We start from the raw sequence: 23,273 nt of genomic DNA on the forward strand, positions 1-23,273 counted from the left end.
CAGTACTACATACGAGTACAGTACCGCCTATAATGCATTACTATATATAAATGCAATACAATGTAATGTAGTACAATATAATACTAAATATGCATACAATGTAGTGAAATTAGTACAGTACTACATACGAGTACAGTACCGCCTATAATGCATTACTATATATAAATGCAATACAATGTAATGTAGTACAATATAATACTAAATATGCATACAATGTAGTGAAATTAGTACAGTACTACATACGAGTACAGTACCGCCTATAATGCATTACTATATATAAATGCAATACAATGTAATGTAATGTAGTACAATATAATACTAAATATGCATACAATGTAGTGAAATTAGTACAGTACTACATACGAGTACAGTACCGCCTATAATGCATTACTATATATAAATGCAATACAATGTAATGTAATGTAGTACAATATAATACTAAATATGCATACAATGTAGTGAAATTAGTACAGTACTACATACGAGTACAGTACCGCCTATAATGCATTACTATATATAAATGCAATACAATGTAATGTAGTACAATATAATACTAAATATGCATACAATGTAGTGAAATTAGTACAGTACTACATACGAGTACAGTACCGCCTATAATGCATTACTATATATAAATGCAATACAATGTAATGTAGTACAATATAATACTAAATATGCATACAATGTAGTGAAATTAGTACAGTACTACATACGAGTACAGTACCGCCTATAATGCATTACTATATATAAATGCAATACAATGTAATGTAGTACAATATAATACTAAATATGCATACAATGTAGTGAAATTAGTACAGTACTACATACGAGTACAGTACCGCCTATAATGCGTATACAATTAAGAGTACTCTGTGCCGGGCTTCTACTCATAAGAGTCCACTCTTGGGCTTTCCATCATATTGCTGTATAATTAATTGAGATTGTTATTGTACACACACATGGTACTGTAATCTGTCGGCATTTGATTATTTATGGACATATTTGTCAGGTTGAAATTATATAAAAGCCAGTATATCTCCTTCCAGCAAAATTTTTATTAAAAAAAGTTCAAGATTCCCTTAATTCCAGAATCCTTGCAAATTTATAATTATTGTGTTTCATTTAGGAATTGGAATCTTGAACTAGGTCATATCAAACCAATTTTTTTCGAGATTGTTGAAAATAAATCAATTAGGAAACAAACAAATTTCTGTACCAAAAAATTAATACATATAATCTGCATGAAAACAAATGCATGTTCATAAATACCATGTGATTCAATAAAACAGTGTAAATGCAAATTAAGAGAGGGACATTTTAAATACAATTCACATTCTCCTTGTTTTAAATGCATGTTTGTGTTCTGTAAAATTCCTGTACATGAGAATAATTCTTTTGTACATAATATCAATCTTTTTTAAACTGAGCCGTCATTAAAATGTAATCACCAGAAATCACCAGTGTTTATGCGTTGTATTAATCATCCAAGATAATATGAGATGTAACAAATTAATTGCAAGACATATTGTCATGGGAACAAATAGATAGCCTACCCAGAATGCAAGTGAGTGCTAAATCGTATATTATATCTCCTTGATACTTAAAATTTTCATTCCAAATCAAATAACTACTGTAAAATACTTTATTTTCGCTATTTTTGCTGAAGGAATGATTCAGTGAAAATAAAATCCAGCAAATATACCCTTTTTCCTATATTTTACATTTAACTCGTCACAAATCAGTGAAAATAAATTCCATACAAAACACCAAAAAATCTTTTCAGCGATAATTAATTTCAGCTAAAATAAAATATGTTACTTACAGTATACCAGGTTGAGATGTGTGTAATGCAATAACAATAAATCTGTTTCCATGGAAACATTTTATTATCTTTCCAAAACAGTGGATAGCAACCACATCCTAGAAACTGCATGATGTTTGATAGTATTTTCTGTCACATGATGGAGAGTAGAATTGATGTCAGTCAGAATAAAACTAATTATGTACATAAACCTTCAGTGGTGATTACAAGTAAAAGAAAGAATACAAACAAGTGATTACAATTTCATAATTGGAGTGTGAACACAGAATTTTGAGAAAGTCACTGTCTTTAAAAGATAAAAATGGTGTGGTGACACGTTTTTCTATCTACCATTCACCATGACATTAAAACCCTTTTTTGAACTGATATGCGTGCTGAGAAGCAACAAATATATTTTAGTTTGCATGTTGATGAAATCTCAAAAAGAAAACCTTCCAATGTTGGCAGCTAAGAAGTGACATCAGGTGAACAACTTGAAGTACATATATTTGGATATTTTATGTCCTAGTGTGTTTTTGTAACCGTGTCTCAGAATATGTGTCTGTTGTTTCTGATAGACCGTTACTGTGAGCAGGATGTCTTATCGAGCGTAGATCTCAGGTAACCAATTAGAGGTACGGCATCCAAGACATGCTTTGTAATCAGCACAGTATGAGCTTTCCCTGCAATTAATTCCAATCATTTATAGACACAGTAAATAACCATGAAAGTCAAAAGTATAACCCCCTGATTAACATATGCTAGGTCAAATAATGTAACTATTCTACTAGAATCTAATCCATCTAATTCTACTTTATTCTGTTATATAAATCTTTCATAATCTTTTCTATTCTATAATTCTACTATATTCTCTCATATTCTCTAATTCTATTGCATAATATTCAATTATATTCTATAATTCTACTATATTCCATAACTCTACGATATTCCATTCTATTTAATTGGTTTATTTTTCAAACTATCATGAAAAGTATACAGAAACTATGAAATATCATACAATGTGTTTTTCTCATCATGCTTTATATAAATATAGAAGCATGTTATAAGACTTGTTAACTAGTACCAACATGTGTTGCTAAGAATGCACATCTTTGCACTAAAAAGAAGTTTGCAAGCACAAAGCAAAGGTTTGCATCAAAATGTGAAGTTTTGCATCAAAATGTGAAGGTTTGTATTGGAATGTGAAGCTTTGTATCGGAATGTGAAGGTTTGTATCAAAATGTGAAGGTTGTATCAAAATGTGAAGGTTTGTATCAAAATGTGAAGGTTTGCAGCAAAATGCGAATGTTTGTATCAAAATGTGACGGTTTGCAGCAAAATATGACGGTTTGCAGTAAAATGAAAAGGTTTGCAGTAAAATGTGAAGGTTTTATCAAAATGTGAAGGTTTGTATCAAAATGTGAAGGTTTGCAGCAAAATGTGAAGGTTTGTACCAGAATGTGAAGGTTTGTATCAAAATGTGACGGTTTGCAGCAAAATGTGACGGTTTGCAGTAAAATGAAAAGGTTAATGCAACAAAATGTGAAGGTTTGCAGTAAAATGAAAAGGTTTGCAGTAAAATGTGAAGGTTTTATCAAAATGTGAAGGTTTGTATCAAAATGTGAAGGTTTGCAGCAAAATGTGAAGGTTTGTACCAGAATGTGAAGGTTTGTATCAAAATGTGACGGTTTGCAGCAAAATGTGACGGTTTGCAGTAAAATGAAAAGGTTAATGCAACAAAATATGACGGTTTGCAGTAAAATGAAAAGGTTTGCAGTAAAATGTGAAGGTTTTATCAAAATGTGAAGGTTTGTATCAAAATGTGAAGGTTTGCAGCAAAATGTGAAGGTTTGTACCAGAATGTGAAGGTTTGTATCAAAATGTGACGGTTTGCAGCAAAATGTGACGGTTTGCAGTAAAATGAAAAGGTTAATGCAACAAAATGTGAAGGTTTGCAGTAAAATGTGAAGGTTGCAGAAAAATGTGAAGGTTTGCAGCAAAATGTGACGGTTTGCAGTAAAATGAAAAGGTTAATGCAACAAAATGTGAAGGTTTGTATCAGAATGTGAAGGTTTGTATCAAAATGTGACGGTTTGCAGCAAAATGTGATGGTTTGCAGTAAAATGAAAAGGTTAATGCAACAAAATGTGAAGGTTTGCAGTAAAATGTGAAGGTTGCAGAAAAATGTGAAGGTTTGCAACAAACTGAGAAAGTTGCATCAAAATGAAGGTTTGCATCAAAATGTGAAGGTTTGCAGTAAAATGTGAAGGTTTGCAGTAAAATGAAAAGGTTAATGCAACAAAATGTGGAGGTTTGCAATAAAATTAAAAGTTTTGCATTAAAATGTGAAGGTTTGCAACAAACTGACAAGGTTGCAGAAAAATGTGAAGGTTTGCAATAAAATGTAAAGGTTTGCAATAAAATGTAAAGGTTTGCAATAAAATGTGAAGGCTTGTATCAAAATGTAAAGGTTTGCAATAAAATGTGAAGGCTTGTATCAAAATGTGAAGGTTTGTATCAAAATGTGAAGGTTTGCATTAAAATGAAATGGTTTGCAGTAAAATGTGAAAGTTTGCAACAAACTGAGAAGGTTGCAGAAAAATGTGAAGGTTTGCAGCAAAATGTGAAGGTTGCAGAAAAATGTGAAGGTTTGCAGCAAAATGTGAAGGTTTGCAATAAAATGAAAAGGTTTGCAGTAAACTGTGAAGGTTTGCAGCAAAATGTGAAGGTTTGCAATAAAATGAAAAGGTTTGCATTAAAATGTGAAGGTTTGCAGCAAAATGTGAAGGTTTGCAATAAAATGAAAAGGTTTGCAGTAAACTGTGAAGGTTTGCAGCAAAATGTAAAGGTTTGCAATAAAATGAAAAGATTTGCAGTAAACTGTGAAGGTTTGCAGCAAAATGTGAAGGTTTGTATCAAAATGTGAAGGTTTGTACCAGAATGTGAAGGTTTGTATCAAAATGTGACAGTTTGCAGCAAAATGTGACGGTTTGCAGTAAAATGAAAAGGTTAATGCAACAAAATGTGAAGGTTTGCAGTAAAATGTGAAGGTTGCCGAAAAATGTGAAGGTTTGCAACAAACTGAGAAAGTTGCATCAAAATGAAGGTTTGCATCAAAATGTGAAGGTTTGCAGTAAAATGTGAAGGTTTGCAGTAAAATGAAAAGGTTAATGCAACAAAATGTGGAGGTTTGCAATAAAATTAAAAGTTTTGCATTAAAATGTGAAGGTTTGCAACAAACTGACAAGGTTGCAGAAAAATGTGAAGGTTTGCAATAAAATGTAAAGGTTTGCAATAAAATGTAAAGGTTTGCAATAAAATGTGAAGGCTTGTATCAAAATGTAAAGGTTTGCAATAAAATGTGAAGGCTTGTATCAAAATGTGAAGGTTTGTATCAAAATGTGAAGGTTTGCATTAAAATGTGAAGGTTTGCAGTAAAATGTGAAAGTTTGCAACAAACTGAGAAGGTTGCAGAAAAATGTGAAGGTTTGCAGCAAAATGTGAAGGTTGCAGAAAAATGTGAAGGTTTGCAGCAAAATGTGAAGGTTTGCAATAAAATGAAAAGGTTTGCAGTAAACTGTGAAGGTTTGCAGCAAAATGTGAAGGTTTGCAATAAAATGAAAAGGTTTGCATTAAAATGTGAAGGTTTGCAGCAAAATGTGAAGGTTTGCAATAAAATGAAAAGGTTTGCAGTAAAATGTGAAGGTTTGCAGCAAAATGTAAAGGTTTGCAATAAAATGAAAAGATTTGCAGTAAACTGTGAAGGTTTGCAGCAAAATGTGAAGGTTTGTATCAAAATGTGAAGGTTTGTACCAGAATGTGAAGGTTTGTATCAAAATGTGACGGTTTGCAGCAAAATGTGACGGTTTGCAGTAAAATGAAAAGGTTAATGCAACAAAATGTGAAGGTTTGCAGTAAAATGTGAAGGTTGCAGAAAAATGTGAAGGTTTGCAACAAACTGAGAAAGTTGCATCAAAATGAAGGTTTGCATCAAAATGTGAAGGTTTGCAGTAAAATGTGAAGGTTTGCAGTAAAATGAAAAGGTTAATGCAACAAAATGTGGAGGTTTGCAATAAAATTAAAAGTTTTGCATTAAAATGTGAAGGTTTGCAACAAACTGACAAGGTTGCAGAAAAATGTGAAGGTTTGCAATAAAATGTAAAGGTTTGCAATAAAATGTAAAGGTTTGCAATAAAATGTGAAGGCTTGTATCAAAATGTAAAGGTTTGCAATAAAATGTGAAGGCTTGTATCAAAATGTGAAGGTTTGTATCAAAATGTGAAGGTTTGCATTAAAATGAAATGGTTTGCAGTAAAATGTGAAAGTTTGCAACAAACTGAGAAGGTTGCAGAAAAATGTGAAGGTTTGCAGCAAAATGTGAAGGTTGCAGAAAAATGTGAAGGTTTGCAGCAAAATGTGAAGGTTTGCAATAAAATGAAAAGGTTTGCAGTAAACTGTGAAGGTTTGCAGCAAAATGTGAAGGTTTGCAATAAAATGAAAAGGTTTGCAGTAAAATGTGAAGGTTTGCAGCAAAATGTGAAGGTTTGCAATAAAATGAAAAGGTTTGCAGTAAACTGTGAAGGTTTGCAGCAAAATGTGAAGGTTTGGAACAAAATGTGAAGGTTTACAGCAAACTGAGAAGGTTGCAGAAAAATGTGAAGGTTTGCAATAAAATGAAAAGGTTTGCAGTAAAATGTGAAGGTTTGCAGTAAACTGTGAAGGTTTGCAGCAAAATGTGAGGGTTTACAGCAAACTGAGAAGGTTGCAGAAAAATGTGAAGGTTTGCAATAAAATGTGAAGGTTTGCAATAAAATGAAAATATTTCACTGAATAAAAACTTGAGTTCAGCTAAACCCTTTAAGGTGCAAAATAGCTAACAATTATAGTGCTCCTATATGGTCTAGGCATTTAAACAGTTCAGCTCATTCAATTTACTCCAATTAACCGCCAACAAATTAAGTTTTTTTTCTTCTCATTTATTTGGTCACTTCATTAGCCTCTAATACGTGCCGACAGTATCAGATTTTTGATTAGTAAAAATCGTTACCAGACATCTAAGTATTTGCAAATCAGCCTACAAACTTGAGATCAGCTATGGTGACAAAATAGTAGTATTCTTATCCCCAGTCATTTAGGGATCGTCTCTATAGTTACTTGAATTGATGCTTCAGGAATACAGCTGAGAGACGACGTCAATTCAGATGCAGCTCCAACCATATATGTATCAATATATGGTAAAGTAATATACCAACCTGATGTGTGGTGTCCCCAGGGGTGGGGGTATTCCAAGTCAGACCTGGTACCCATGCTGAAGTATAGCTTTTAAAAAAAGCCTCTGAACACATACTTTATGAATTATATATCAAGTGCAGAAACTTAAAATAGATACCCTATATACCGGTACATGTACAATCTAAAATCATACTGTTTTCAACTTGAGGTGACATGAAGTTTCCTTTTTTCACACTTTATTAGTCCCCGTTCGGACGAAGTCCGAAAACGGGGACTTATAATTCGGTCTCCGTCCGTGCGTCTGTGCGTCCGTGCACCGATTCAGAGTCATATCTCAGAATCCTTTGGACCGATTCTGTTCATTCTTTGCATGGTCCTAGTACTTTATGTGGGATATATGCACATACAGTGGTTTAGTGATTCGATTCAAAATGGCCGACTGGCAGCCATCTTGTTTTTTGAAAATGTTGTTTTTTGGACATGCTTTGTCAGTTTTCATTCAAACTTGGTACATAGATTATACATGTTAGGATACATGTCCATGACGATTTATTTCACAATTGGATCAAAGATGGCCGACTGGCAGCCATCTTGTTTTTTGAAAATGTCGTATTTTGGACATGCTTTGTCAGTTTTCATTCAAATTTAGTACTTAGATCATACCTGTTAGGATACATGTCCCCGATCGTCAGTGAGTTCCTGTGTCTGTCCGTCCGTGTGTCCGTCCGTCCCTGCGTCAATCTGTCCAGAGTCATATTTCAGAATCCTGTTGACCGATTTCGTTCATTCTATGCATGTGCCTAGTACCTTATGTGGGACATATGCACATGCAGTGGTTTAGCGATTCGATTCAAAATGGTCGACTGGCAGCCATCTTGTTTTTTGAAAATGTTGTATTTTGGACATGCTTTGTCAGTTGTCATTCAAACTTGGTACATAGAATATACATGTTAGGATACATGTCCATGACAATATATTTCGCAATTGGATCAAAGATGGTAGACTGGCAGGCGTCTTGTTTTGTTTTTTTATGTGGTATCTTGGACATGCTCTGACAGTTTTCATTCAAATTTGGCACATACATGTACTTTATACATGTTAGGATGCATGTCCATGACAATTTTTTAGCTCCGCTATCGACTTTGTCGAGCGGAGCTTATCATATGAGTGATTGTCCGTCGTCGTCCGGTGTCCGTCGTCCGTGTCAATGTTTTACTTTTTCGACTTCTTCTTGAAAACTACAAGCCTGAATGCTTTGATACTTGGTGTATATGTACCTTGGGTAGACCTCTCTCAGATTTGTTCATTTCATGATCATATCTTCAATTCTCTAATTTTTTTGAATATTTTTGTAATTTTTGGTAAAAGGTGATATTTTCGACTTCTTGTTAAAAACAACAAGTCCAATTGCTTTGATATTACATATATAGATACTACATATGGACCACTCTCAAATTTGTTCATTTCATGATGATATCTTTAATTTTCTAATTTTGGTAAATATTTTTGTCATTTTTGGTAAAAAGTGATATTTTCGACTTCTTGTTAAAAACGACAAGTCCAATTGCTTTGATATTACATATATAGATACTACATATGGACCACTCTCAAATTTGTTCATTTCATGATGATATCTTCAACTCTCTAATTTTGATGAATATTTTTGTCATTCTTGGTAAAAAGTGATATTTTCTTCTTGTTAAAAACCACAATCATTTATGGTTATTATATTTTTGAATTCTTGTTGCAAACAGCAAGTCCCATTGCATTGATACTATGCATATTGTTCATTTTCTAATGATATCTTCTGTTCTTTAATTAAAATGCGCAGTGCTAACAGCGGAGCTATCTCAGCCGAGAGGCTGCTTGTTTCAAAATCTGGTCAAGGATGGCCGATTGACAGCCATCTGACTTTTTGGCCTTACTACTATATTTACACAATTTATGTATCATTTTCATTCGAATTAGGCACATACATCATACATATCAAAAATGGCCAAATAACGGCTGTTTTTATTTTTGGCCATGTTACTACTACACGGAACACGTGTTTTGATGTAAATAAACAATTTGTTGTATACGCCACTTGGAACCCCTCCGCTTTAATATGATGAGCACAAAGAGAACATTCAAACATTTAACGAGGACTGTGTCATTTTCAATGACTTGTTACTATATTCTTAGTTACATCCGGTACACGCATCAAATGACACACCATTTACGAATTTTTTTACTTCAGCTTGCATACCATATCTTAATCAAAGACCCCCCCCCCCCATTTCCGGGTGTGCTGTATAATTTTAGCATCCAGCAGCAGGGAGATGTGAGATTCAATCTATTATTAGATAGCCAGGGTTCGGAAAAAAATCTCCTGTGTGCCAATCATATACTTAAAATAAATAAATATCACAGCGGATTTGGGTAGTCAGCTACCAATAAAACAAATGATAAGATTTCCTTGAATTTTGCAATATGATTTTATTTTAAGGTCACTAAAAAAACTATTTTTGCACAAACTACAGATCAAACATCCATTAAAATGATGATTTTTGTTTTACTATTGGTTACTATGGTAATAAAATATCACAGTGGATTTGGATTGTCGGCTATCAATGAAACAAATAAGAATTCCTTGAATTTTGCAATATGATTAGATTTTATTTTATCCAGATAAAAATACTGTATCACAAAATTGTGTTTGTTTATGTATGGTTAAAATATCATACTAGGTATGTAGATTAGATGGTTGTTACATTTCAGATTGAGCAGTTATGTATTAGAAATAGGAGGGTAGTCATACATGTACACAACCCAAATAACCTTAGAAGATAAAACCTGCGGATAATAATGCCAAAACAAAATTAAAAATAAAGAACATTTTTTTCATGAACAAGAAAACAAAATTTATTCACTAATATCATTATTCCAGAGAAATTAAAAAGTGATTTCCAGATATTTTAATATTATTTTATATACACCTAATTCCTCAGAGAAGTGAAAACAAACCAAAACTGTGTATTTATTGTTTACTAAATCCACAACATACAAATTATTTTGACCACAGACATATTTGTTATAAGCACATTAATTTTCATATGATTTGCTATTTGGTTTCTATAATAATTTCAATTTAGTAAAGTTAGAATTATTCCTGCAAGAAAAATTGCATGAGTTTTATTTTATTTCAAAATATTAAATACAGTGAATAAATACGCAAAATTTCTACTTTGATGCAATTGTGTGTGTTTTTCTGAAAATTTAGTTTTAAAATTTAATAGAACAGTATTTTAATGAATAATTTAACCAAAGATACAACTGCTATAACAAAAGTGCATCTTTAATATTTTATTTGCTTTGAACTTGACCCAAAATTTGCATAAGTTCAGAATTTACCTTTTGAACAGTAAAGTCAATTTTATTGTATTTCACAAAAACATACTTGCAAAATATTTTTCATACTTATTCAAAGATTTTGATTGCACCATGAAGCCAATGGAAAATTATGTCCGTTTTAGCTCATAATTAAATAAAATAAATATAAATGATTCAACAACATTTTTGATGGGAATATTAAAAATGACAATTATGGGTTAAAATTGGTACGTTTTGTTACTTAATTAATTAGTTATTATAATAATTAAATGACTAATTAAAGTATTTTTTCCCCAATTGTTGGAATTTTTTAAATCGTGCATGAACCTACACATGTATAGGGGGATACAGGTAATCAGGTAATTTCAACCAAACATCTATCAAATGTATTTAAATGGTAGTAGTTGTCATGGTAACAGCAATAATGCAAATATTGTATAAATAAATAAATAAATAAATAAATAAATAAATAAATAAATAAATAAATAAATAAATAAATAAATAAATAAATAAATAAATAAATAAATAAAAGGTACTTTGAACAAAATTGGTCCTAGTCCTAGCGGGAAAGCATTTCTATTTTAATTACTTTTTGTTCACCTCACAATATTGAGATGACCCCTTCAAGCATTCTGATCAAAGTAATGAGTAATCCACTGTATCAGATCAGATCTCAGGATACTTAATTCCATGCCCTCGGATAATTACAGAACGTTCACTAACTAGTATTCCATAGAGTTAGTGGCGACAGTTTTCCTGCATGCTAATGATCCGTCCGGATTTTCCCATATTTAGCAAGTGATAAATCCGTAAGCAATCGTGATTACTCTCACTACGGCATGATGTATTCCTGATATTTTAATCAGTGTATTGAGTTTAGTTCAGGTACATTAATAAGGTCACTCAGTTTGAGTGGTTAAACTGCTCAGTTTTAATATACTATTGATTTTCATTGAGGTACAACCATGCATATTTGTTATTTGAGCAATCGATTCTATAAAGGTATTTGAGTTGTTACTATTTGACTCCATAGCAACAACTATTGTCAAGGATTGGCAAGCATGTGAATAATTTGGCAGCCAGCTGATAGCATTTTTTTCAGCAACATGTGGTCTAGATCAAATACTCAATCTTTTCTCCACAAGGGTGGGTGTCAGGTGTTGGAAACTGTCAATACATGTAGTCAGGAAAGACAACAGTGACATTCAATGTCGCCTGGCACAAAAACATTTTTGAAAAAAAACAAAAAAACTGTCAATAAATGTATATGAATATTTAAATTAACTGAAACCATAATACATTCATTAAAGCGCAGTAGTCGTCGTGCAGCGCGTGTTCTAATTTCATGTAAATAAACAATGTATTTTACACGCGTTGTATACGTCGCTGTGTGTCCCATATGGAACAGGACGCGGCACGACGACTGCCGCCCTTTAAGTTGTTGCTAATATATAGCCTTAATTGTTCACACCAGAAACAGCTTTTAGAGTATTTGAATATCTGGCACCATTGAAATAATTACCACTTTACTGATGGTAGAAGTGATGTCTGGCTATACATAGATCTGAAGAAATGCTTTTTAGATACACATCCACTGTGAGCCTTATTTGCAAGTCAAAACAAAGTATAAATCTGTTTTGATTTTATCAGATTTTTTACTGCGGTGCATTTTTTTATGCTTCGAAATGTTTATATATTTTAAACACATACAGACTGTGGAATCTATGGTGTGTCCATAACAACAATGTGATTCAGTTGGGAAATAAAAAAAGTAGTTTTGATAACCACAAAGTCTCATGCCACATTTGTGGAGATAAGAATTATAAGCTTCGTCATTTCAAATTGTTTTGTACATTTTTTAATGTAAATAAACTGGTAAATGCACCAAAATGACTGGTACCAAATAAAGATATAGGATATATAATATGCACTGAACTGCTTAATTTTCACAGCAATCAGATGATTTTGTTGCATTCACAGCTGCAAAATTTTGTGGAAGTCCCTGACACGCTGTCGGGGCGAGATGCAAATCATAGGTGTGTTTGTTAATTAAGTTGAATTGTCTAGTTAGACATCAAAATGTTTTCTATAATTATTATTCCATTTGCTGTATTATTTCTGTGCAGCAATAGCTTTGGTGTTTAGTTTAGATTATTCATATTCATATTATATCATACATTGTATTTGACCTATGATGTTATACCACGATCAGTGATTGGTTTAGAACTGATCAATCACAACTTGAGTTTCGTGTCATTTGACACTTGAGAACCTCGTTGTTTCACCATTATTATTATTATTTTGTTTTTTTCAAGCCGATGTTGATGTTTCCCGATTCGTAGTTCAATAAATGTCAATCCTGACATGAAACTTTCCGACTTCGTTAATTGTTCTGACTCATAGTATACAGTGGGTATACTCTGAGCTAAATCACAGCCACACGCTGGGAAAATTATCAATGCTACAAAATGTCATGATAGAATCATGAAATTCACACAAAAAATGTTCCTTGCACAATTAAAGCACATTATAGTATGTAAAACAAATTTTACATTAATTACCTCGGTATATATGGATTAAAAAGTCAAAATACCCGACAAACCAACCTAATGAAGTGACACTAAATTTATCAGAACTCTGATATCGCAGTGATTTAAGACAGTTCAAAATTTAATTATTAATATAATTGGACACATTAAGATGAGAATTAGTCAGCTTGACTTACATTTCCCTTAAGAGTGTTTTATTTGGTGTTGGAGACAAGATTCTTGGACTCTAATAAAAGTGTGAAGTATTGCAATTAACAGGTGACGGCTTGGACAGAATTTAATGAAAGTAAAAGACTGCGTGATCCTTGATTCATTTGTGTGTCCAAATCACAAACAATAAATCATGAATGTGTTAATTTCATTAACTTTTTATTCTGACATGGTTTTATCGAGTGTCAGTTAATTTGTAGTCAGGTCACTATAGCCTGCATTACTAGTGTGTACAATATACTGTACTGTGTTGGTGATGTTGCTGTGTTTAACACTTGTAGATGCAATGTTAGTAGAACTTTGGGATGTTCTTTTTTTTGTTTTCTTGTACTTAAAACAAAAATTTTATTTGGATCTTTGTAAAGAAAATACATATCTCATGTACCTGCTTTGTATAATAAATTTATGCAAAATAAAATCCACAAATTATGAAACGACCTGGACAATTTTTTTCAGAAAATTCTCCCATTTCTTAATATGAGTATTTAGCTTATTTCTTCCGACAGCTACATGTATATTATACTCAATTTCTTGGAAATATTGTAAATATTTTTTGTAGCAATAAAATCTGGATTCTGATTATTATACATGTACTTACACGAATATATGAAACGCTTTTGTTTGCAGTGTTACATATTGGCTGTGATCCGGTTATTGCAGATTATGGTACCTACTATAGTGTAAATGCATTAAGTGAGGGGGTATTATTGTTTATCTTATTATTTTTTTTCACTGCTATATTTACCTTTATATTTCTGTTAGGTGAATTTTGAAAAACAAAATAATGTAATTTGGTTCTTAATATATAAATATATATAATACGAGACTCCCCCTGATATCACTTTTTCATAGTACAGGTTGATATGAATGATTTTATTGGCTAGTATTACTACACAAAATTTCGTTTTGTGACATTATTGTGAGATAATTGCATTCACTGCGAAATTTGTTGACATCATTGGAAAAATGAATATATAATCTATAGTATAAAAACGCTATAACTGACAACAAATCAGAATACGTGACATAGATCTGCATTTTAAACTGAGTAACCCTCTAATCACTTCAGTCAACTCACAACCAACTTATTAATGCCAGCCCTGTACTCACCTATAGTGACAAATTGTTGACTTGTTCTCACCAAATGATAAGTCTCTCTCGTGGTTTCATTGACTTCAATATTCACTTGATAAACATTCCCTCGTCCAATTAAAACGATACAGTATTTATTAAGATGGGTGTTAATGGTTACATTTTTAATGACTTTTAGATTTGTTGAGTGTACTTGAACTGTGTGTTGTTTCTCACTTCAATTAGTGAGTGTCATTTAAGATAATTGGTGATCGGTAAGCGAAACATGCATGTATACACTACTGGAATACTTAAAACGTAAACTGTTGAATTGTTATTGCTACAGATTTACTCAAGTTGAAGCGTTGTTCAGAGACAATACAAAAATGTCAGCAAAGTTACTCTTACAAGTAATCGATAACATTTTGTCATCTCTCCCAAATTAAAAGCCACTTAATTTTTTTCCACATTTTTTTTTTCCAGTTTTTTTATTAAAATCTGTAGTCAATAGGAAATTATGTCCATTTGGCCCAAAATTAATAAATTATAAAAAAAATACATACATAAATAGGCAAAATGTTGGTGTGAAAAATTTATTAGTACGATTTCAGTGAATAGTTCACTGCATTTCATGAAATTTGTGAAAACTAATCTCTCAAGAATATGTCATATGTATCATTTTCATGTGTGAAGACTTCTTTTTTCTCTGGTCAACACAAATTCTAGTTCCAGTTTCTATACCATGTTGATTTTACATCGCAGTAATCCAAATTATTTTTTATAATTTTAAAATTATCAACATATTTCTTAATCTAAAAAGCTTCATAGATATTTCAATATACTTTCTCCCATATCTCAATGATTTACTCCCATATCTCAATGATTTACTCCCATATCTAAATGATTTACTCCCATATCTCAATGATTTACTCCCATATCTCAATGATTTACTCCCATATCTCAATGATTTACTCCCATATCTAAATGATTTACTCCCATATCTAAATGATTTACTCCCATATCTCAATGATTTACTCCCATATCTCAATGATTTACTCCCATATCTAAATGATTTACTCCCATATCTCAATGATTTACTCCCATATCTCAATGATTTACTCCCATATCTCAATGATTTACTCCCATATCTAAATGATTTACTCCCATATCTCAATGATTTACTCCCATATCTCAATGATTTACTCCCATATCTAAATAATTTACTCCCATATCTAAATGATTTACTCCCATATCTCAATGATTTACTCCCATATCTGAATGATTTACTCCCATATCTAAATGATTTACTACCATATCTGAATGATTTACTCCCATATCTAAATGATTTACTCCCATATCTAAATGATTTACTCCCATATCTAAATGATTTACTCCCATATTTAAATGATTTACTCCCATATCTAAATGATTTACTCCCATATCTCAATGATTTACTCCCATATCTCAATGATTTACTCCCATATCTAAATGATTTACTCCCATATCTCAATGATTTACTCCCATATCTCAATGATTTACTCCCATATCTAAATGATTTACTCCCATATCTAAATGATTTACTCCCATATCTCAATGATTTACTCCCATATCTAAATGATTTACTCCCATATCTAAATGATTTACTCCCATAATAATAATAATAAAGATAATTTATTGCATCCTTAGAAATACAGTGTTTCCATCAGTTTATAGCAACAAAAGTAAGATATTAAAAAACAAAATAACAAAATAACTATAGCAAATAATAAATGATAGATTTTAGTGTTTTTGTTAAGTATCTTTCTCGTTTCTCATTAAGAACGAGCTGTGTATAAATTCTCCAACAAGTTTGATTACATTTGTGTTAGAATTTTTCATTAAGTATGTAAATTTCTGTTGGTCAGTTTTTGTTTCATCAGGAAACTGTATATTTGAGAATATATCCATTCGCAGTGTGTGATATTTTGGGCATTTGATGAGGAGATGCATTTCATCTTCTATGTCTGCTAAAGTACATTGTTTACAAATCCTGTTTTCCAAAGAAATTTTAGGTTGGGTATGTCTACCCTTTTCTATTGCTAGGCTGTGATTACTTGTTCGGAATCTAGAGACAGAAATTCTATGTTTTAGATTCAGTATAATTAAGTAACTTTCAAAGTTGTAGTTTGTTTTGAATTGAGTATATGTTCTCAACTTAGGTTTATCCATAATTGTCTCCTTCCAGAATTCAATATATTTTTGTTTAATATTGTTTCCTATTCTCTTTATATTTTGTTTTGTTGCATTCAATTTGTCATTGATATTCTTTATATCTAATGTGTTATCTTCCTTATTTAACTCTTTGTAAATTGACATAATCCATGGGAGTTTGCAGATTATCTGTTCATGGTATGCCTGTTTTGTTAAATTACATTCTGGAAGTTCTTTGATCCGTGCCAAATACTTTATAAGATTTATTTTGATGTCTACTAGTAATGGTAATTCACCTATTTCTGCTCTACAAGCTAGATTTGATGAAAATTTATTCAATCCAAGCATTCTTTTACTAAATTTCAGATGGGTTTTCTCGATTGGTGTAATGTCCCATTTATTATTTTCTTGAATTTCGAAGCCCCATACATCTGATCCATATAATAGTATATCTCAATGATTTACTCCCATATCTCAATGATTTACTCCCATATCTAAATGATTTACTCCCATATCTCAATGATTTACTCCCATATCTCAACGATTTACTCCCATATCTCAATGATTTACTCCCATATCTAAATGATTTACTCCCATATCTAAATGATTTACTCCCATATCTCAATGATTTACTCCCATATCTCAATGATTTACTCCCATATCTAAATGATTTACTCCCATATCTAAATGATTTACTCCCATATCTCAATGATTTACTCCCATATCTGAATGATTTACTCCCATATCTAAATGATTTACTACCATATCTGAATGATTTACTCCCATATCTAAATGATTTACTCCCATATCTAAATGATTTACTCCCATATCTAAATGATTTACTCCCATATTTAAATGATTTACTCCCATATCTAAATGATTTACTCCCATATCTCAATGATTTACTCCCATATCTCAATGATTTACTCCCATATCTAAATGATTTACTCCCATATCTCAATGATTTACTCCCATATCTCAATGATTTACTCCCATATCTAAATGATTTACTCCCATATCTCAATGATTTACTCCCATATCTCAATGATTTACTCCCATATCTAAATGATTTACTCCCATATCTAAATGATTTACTCCCATATCTAAATGATTTACTCCCATAATAATAATAATAAAGATAATTTATTGCATCCTTAGAAATACAGTGTTTCCATCAGTTTATAGCAACAAAAGTAAGATATTAAAAAACAAAATAACAAAATAACTATAGCAAATAATAAATGATAGATTTTAGTGTTTTTGTTAAGTATCTTTCTCGTTTCTCATTAAGAACGAGCTGTGTATAAATTCTCCAACAAGTTTGATTACATTTGTGTTAGAATTTTTCATTAAGTATGTAAATTTCTGTTGGTCAGTTTTTGTTTCATCAGGAAACTGTATATTTGAGAATATATCCATTCGCAGTGTGTGATATTTTGGGCATTTGATGAGGAGATGCATTTCATCTTCTATGTCTGCTAAAGTACATTGTTTACAAATCCTGTTTTCCAAAGAAATTTTAGGTTGGGTATGTCTACCCTTTTCTATTGCTAGGCTGTGATTACTTGTTCGGAATCTAGAGACAGAAATTCTATGTTTTAGATTCAGTATAATTAAGTAACTTTCAAAGTTGTAGTTTGTTTTGAATTGAGTATATGTTCTCAACTTAGGTTTATCCATAATTGTCTCCTTCCAGAATTCAATATATTTTTGTTTAATATTGTTTCCTATTCTCTTTATATTTTGTTTTGTTGCATTCAATTTGTCATTGATATTCTTTATATCTAATGTGTTATCTTCCTTATTTAACTCTTTGTAAATTGACATAATCCATGGGAGTTTGCAGATTATCTGTTCATGGTATGCCTGTTTTGTTAAATTACATTCTGGAAGTTCTTTGATCCGTGCCAAATACTTTATAAGATTTATTTTGATGTCTACTAGTAATGGTAATTCACCTATTTCTGCTCTACAAGCTAGATTTGATGAAAATTTATTCAATCCAAGCATTCTTTTACTAAATTTCAGATGGGTTTTCTCGATTGGTGTAATGTCCCATTTATTATTTTCTTGAATTTCGAAGCCCCATACATCTGATCCATATAATAGTATATCTCAATGATTTACTCCCATATCTCAATGATTTACTCCCATATCTAAATGATTTACTCCCATATCTCAATGATTTACTCCCATATCTCAACGATTTACTCCCATATCTCAATGATTTACTCCCATATCTAAATGATTTACTCCCATATCTAAATGATTTACTCCCATATCTCAATGATTTACTCCCATATCTCAATGATTTACTCCCATATCTAAATGATTTACTTCCATATCTAAATGATTTACTCCCATATCTCAATGATTTACTCCCATATCTAAATGATTTACTGTAAAACTATGTTCACTGACTTTCAATTTTAGTATTTTCATCCTTTGAAGCGATTTCAATTTTCTTTTACATGTTCACAAAGATTTGATTTAACAAATTTTACTTATCAGCGAAAATAGCGAAATTGAAACTTGGCAAATAATTAATGATTTACAGTATTAAATCTATTCATGTTGGCATGGGAAATTCTTTTGTCAGCCATTTTGAATTGAAAATTTTCAACATTTAAAATAAGGGGAAGTTGTGTGAGTTCTTGAAATCGAAACCATCAAAACATTCATCATTAAGAAAAATTGAACTGATTGTGAGTCATTAAAGATTAATAATATGTAATCAATAATGATATCAACATCGACAGTCATGTTTAGTTTAAATAATGATGATATAATGGTATCTTGGGATTTACAAATACTATAACATCTGTATACTATTAAACATTTACAGCTAAGAGTTACATAATTAATGAAAATGACAATGAATAATACGATACCTTATAAATGTTACATTTTGTGTTCAACCCACTCATCAATGTCAATTAACAACATTCCCAACTCTTGTTGACTTTAAATATCTTTAGGTTTTTCATCAGAAATTTGCTCCAGACCTACATTTTATACAAGTGATCTGCAGTTCTGACAAATTATCAAAGAATATGTAAAAAAAAAGTACAGAAATAAACTTACATTTTGATGGTGAAAGGATTGTTAAGTATGGAAACATTGTATCATACATTCTTTCTGTGATTGCTGTTGCATTCATCCCTTAGTTACCACCTGTTTCTAAAGCCCCTACATTTTAACAGGAAGCTAGGGAGTCAAATTTTGACCAATTTGCCACTATAAAGATGACTGTTCTAAACATTTAAACACATATACTGTATATTGAAGAATATAAAATTATATCTAATTTATTAAAGTAAAATATGAAAACTGAATTCATCTACTATTTTTCACAAAGTTAAGGTGTTCACTTTACTCCTTAGGCTTGTAATTATTAGCATCTTGTGTACAAAGTTCTCAGATAATACTGTTTGTCATTACTTCAATTTATTAGTTTTTCTAGAGTGTTTTTTAATTGATTATTAAATAAACAGTCCATACAGCTGTGGTGTGTGTTTTGTTGGTAGCCTCTCATCTGGCCAGTATTTGTAGAGCAGATAGATGACAGTTTGTTTTACTTTACATGTGTATTGATTGGTATACGGCAGCAGGTTTTTAGTCACATTGAAGGAATTCCCAGCAGCCCATTGGTGTGTTGACAGCCATGATGGATCTTTGTAAATCTGACTTACCGGGAACAGCTACAGTTTTATTTTTAACAAGAGAAAATAGAGGTATTGCTGAACTATCCATACTAGAGAATAATGCCTTCTAATCTACTGTATCATAAAAATTGGGTAAAATTATATGAATTAGAAACTTTGAACACTATTTTTCACATTTTAAGGATTTTTCTATAATTCTATTTTTTTTATTAAATGAACATAATTTCACACTGTCAGCATTTATGGGGTTTGCTTCGTAATAAATTAATATTTTTACATATTTTTTCAATCTCTAATGCTTCATCTAACAGCTCTAATTAGAAGTATATCAGCAATTCTGTATAAGGCTTATATTGTATCATACAGCAATCATGTAAATTCTATGATAAGGGATGAACCATTTGAAATATAAGGGAGGTCATGTGTGGAGTAAAGTTTACTATTATTTGGTGGGATATTTTTTTTTAATTGTTCAACTACTGATTATAGGCAGTCAAATTGCTCCTCATGAAGATTTTATAATGTATCTTTAATTTTGCAGCTCCTGTAAAAGTTATCCCCTGCTTTAAAAGGGTAGCAACAAATAAATAAATAATAAAAGACCAATCCCTTAGCAATAACATCCAAAAACACCCACGCCCCAGGATTTCAAATATCTCAGCCCTTAGCAATAATAACCAGAGATACCCCTCCCCAGGATTTTGAATATCTCAGCCCTTAGCAATAATGACCAGAAACACCCCTCCCCAGAATTTTGAATATCTCAGCCCTTTGCAATAATGACCAGAAACACCCCTCCCCAGAATTTTGAATATCTCAGCCCTTAGCAATAATAACCAGAAACACCAATCCCCATGATTTCAGATACCTCAGCCCTTAGCAATAATAACCAGAAACACCCCCCAGGATTTCGAATATCTCAGCCCTTAGCAATAATAACCAGAGATACCCCTCCCCAGGATTTTGAATATCTCAGCCCTTAGCAATAATGACCAGAAACACCCCTCCCCAGAATTTTGAATATCTCAGCCCTTAGCAATAATAACCAGAAACACCAATCCCCATGATTTCAGATACCTCAGCCCTTAGCAATAATAACCAGAAACACCCCCCAGGATTTCGAATATCTCAGCCCTTAGCAATAATAACCAGAGATACCCCTCCCCAGGATTTTGAATATCTCAGCCCTTAGCAATAATGACCAGAAACACCCCTCCCCAGAATTTTGAATATCTCAGCCCTTAGCAATAATAACCAGAAACACCAATCCCCATGATTTCAGATACCTCAGCCCTTAGCAATAATAACCAGAAACACCCCCCAGGATTTCGAATATCTCAGCCCTTAGCAATAATAACCAGAGATACCCCTCCCCAGGATTTTGAATATCTCAGCCCTTAGCAATAATAACCAGAAACACCAATCCCCATGATTTCAGATACCTCAGCCCTTAGCAATAATAACCAGAAACACCCCCCAGGATTTCGAATATCTCAGCCCTTAGCAATAATAACCAGAAACACCCCCCAGGATTTCGAATATCTCAGCCCTTAGCAATAATAATCAGAAACACCCCTTCCCAGGATTTCGAATATCTCAGCCCTTAGCAATAATGACCAGAAACACCCCTCCCCAGAATTTTGAATATCTCAGCCCTTAGCAATAATGACCAGAAACACCCCTTCCCAGGATTTCGAATATCTCAGCCCTTAGCAATAATGACCAGAAACACCCCTCCCCAGAATTTTGAATATCTCAGCCCTTAGCATTAATAACCAGAAACACCAATCCCCATGATTTCAGATACCTCAGCCCTTAGCAATAATAACCAGAAACACCCCCCAGGATTTCGAATATCTCAGCCCTTAGCAATAATAACCAGAAACACCCCTCAGGATTTCGAATATCTCAGCCCTTAGCAATAATGACCAGAAACACCCCTCCCCAGAATTTTGAATATCTCAGCCCTTAGCAATAATAACCAGAAACACCAATCCCCATGATTTCAGATACCTCAGCCCTTAGCAATAATAACCAGAAACACCCCCCAGGATTTCGAATATCTCAGCCCTTAGCAATAATAACCAGAAACACCCCTCAGGATTTCGAATATCTCAGCCCTTAGCAATAATAACCAGAAACACCCCCAGGATTTCAAATATCTCAGCCCTTAGCAATAATAACCAGAAACACCTCCCAGGATTTCGAAGATCTCAGCCCTTAGCAATAATAACCAGAAACACCTCCTCCCCAGGATTTCAAATATCTCAGCCCTCAGCAATAATAACCAGAAATCCCCCCAGGATTTCGAATATCTCAGCCCTTAGCAATAATAACCAGAGATACCCCTCCCCAGGATTTCGAATATCTCAGCCCTTAGCAATAATAACTAGAAACACCCCTCCCCGGGATTTTGAATATCTCAGCCCTTAGCAATAATAACCAGAAACACCCCCCAGGATTTCGAATATCTCAGCCCTTAGCAATAATAACCAGAGATACCCCTCCCCAGGATTTCGAATATCTCAGCCCTTAGCAATAATAACCAGAAACACCCTTCCCCAGGATTTCAAATATCCCAGCCCTTAGCAATAATAACCAGAAACACCACTCCCCAGGATTTCAGATACCGCAGCCCTTAGCAATAATAACCAGAAACACCCCCCCAGGATTTCGAATATCTCAGCCCTTAGCAATAATAACCAGAAACACCACTCCCCATAATTTCAGATACCTCAGCCCTTAGCAATAATAACAAGAAATACCCCTCCCCAGGATTTCAAATATGACAGCCCTTAGCAATAACATCCAGAAACACCCCCCCCCAGGATTTTGAATATCTCAGCTCTTAGCAATAACATCCAGAAACACCCCTCCCCTGGATTTTAAATGAAAAAGCACCCTCTCCCCAGGAGTTCAAAAATCCAAGCCCTTAGCAAAATCACCCCAATCCCAGTGTTTCAAATGGCCAGCCATAGTAAGAATAAAAAAAAAACACCCCTCCCTGGAATTTCAATGACCTAGCTCTTAAAAATAATAACCAAAAACACCTCTTCCCCAAAGTTTCAAATGGCCCAGCCCTTAGCAATAAAACCGGAAAAACCCAGTTCGATTTGATATGTCAAAATATGGTATTATTGGTTGTGACAATGAACTTCCATTATGCAAAGTAAACATTGATCA

This window comes from Saccoglossus kowalevskii, chromosome 21, assembly GCF_978046115.1.
Source record: "Saccoglossus kowalevskii chromosome 21, keSacKowa6.1, whole genome shotgun sequence".
NCBI lineage: Eukaryota > Metazoa > Hemichordata > Enteropneusta > Harrimaniidae > Saccoglossus > Saccoglossus kowalevskii.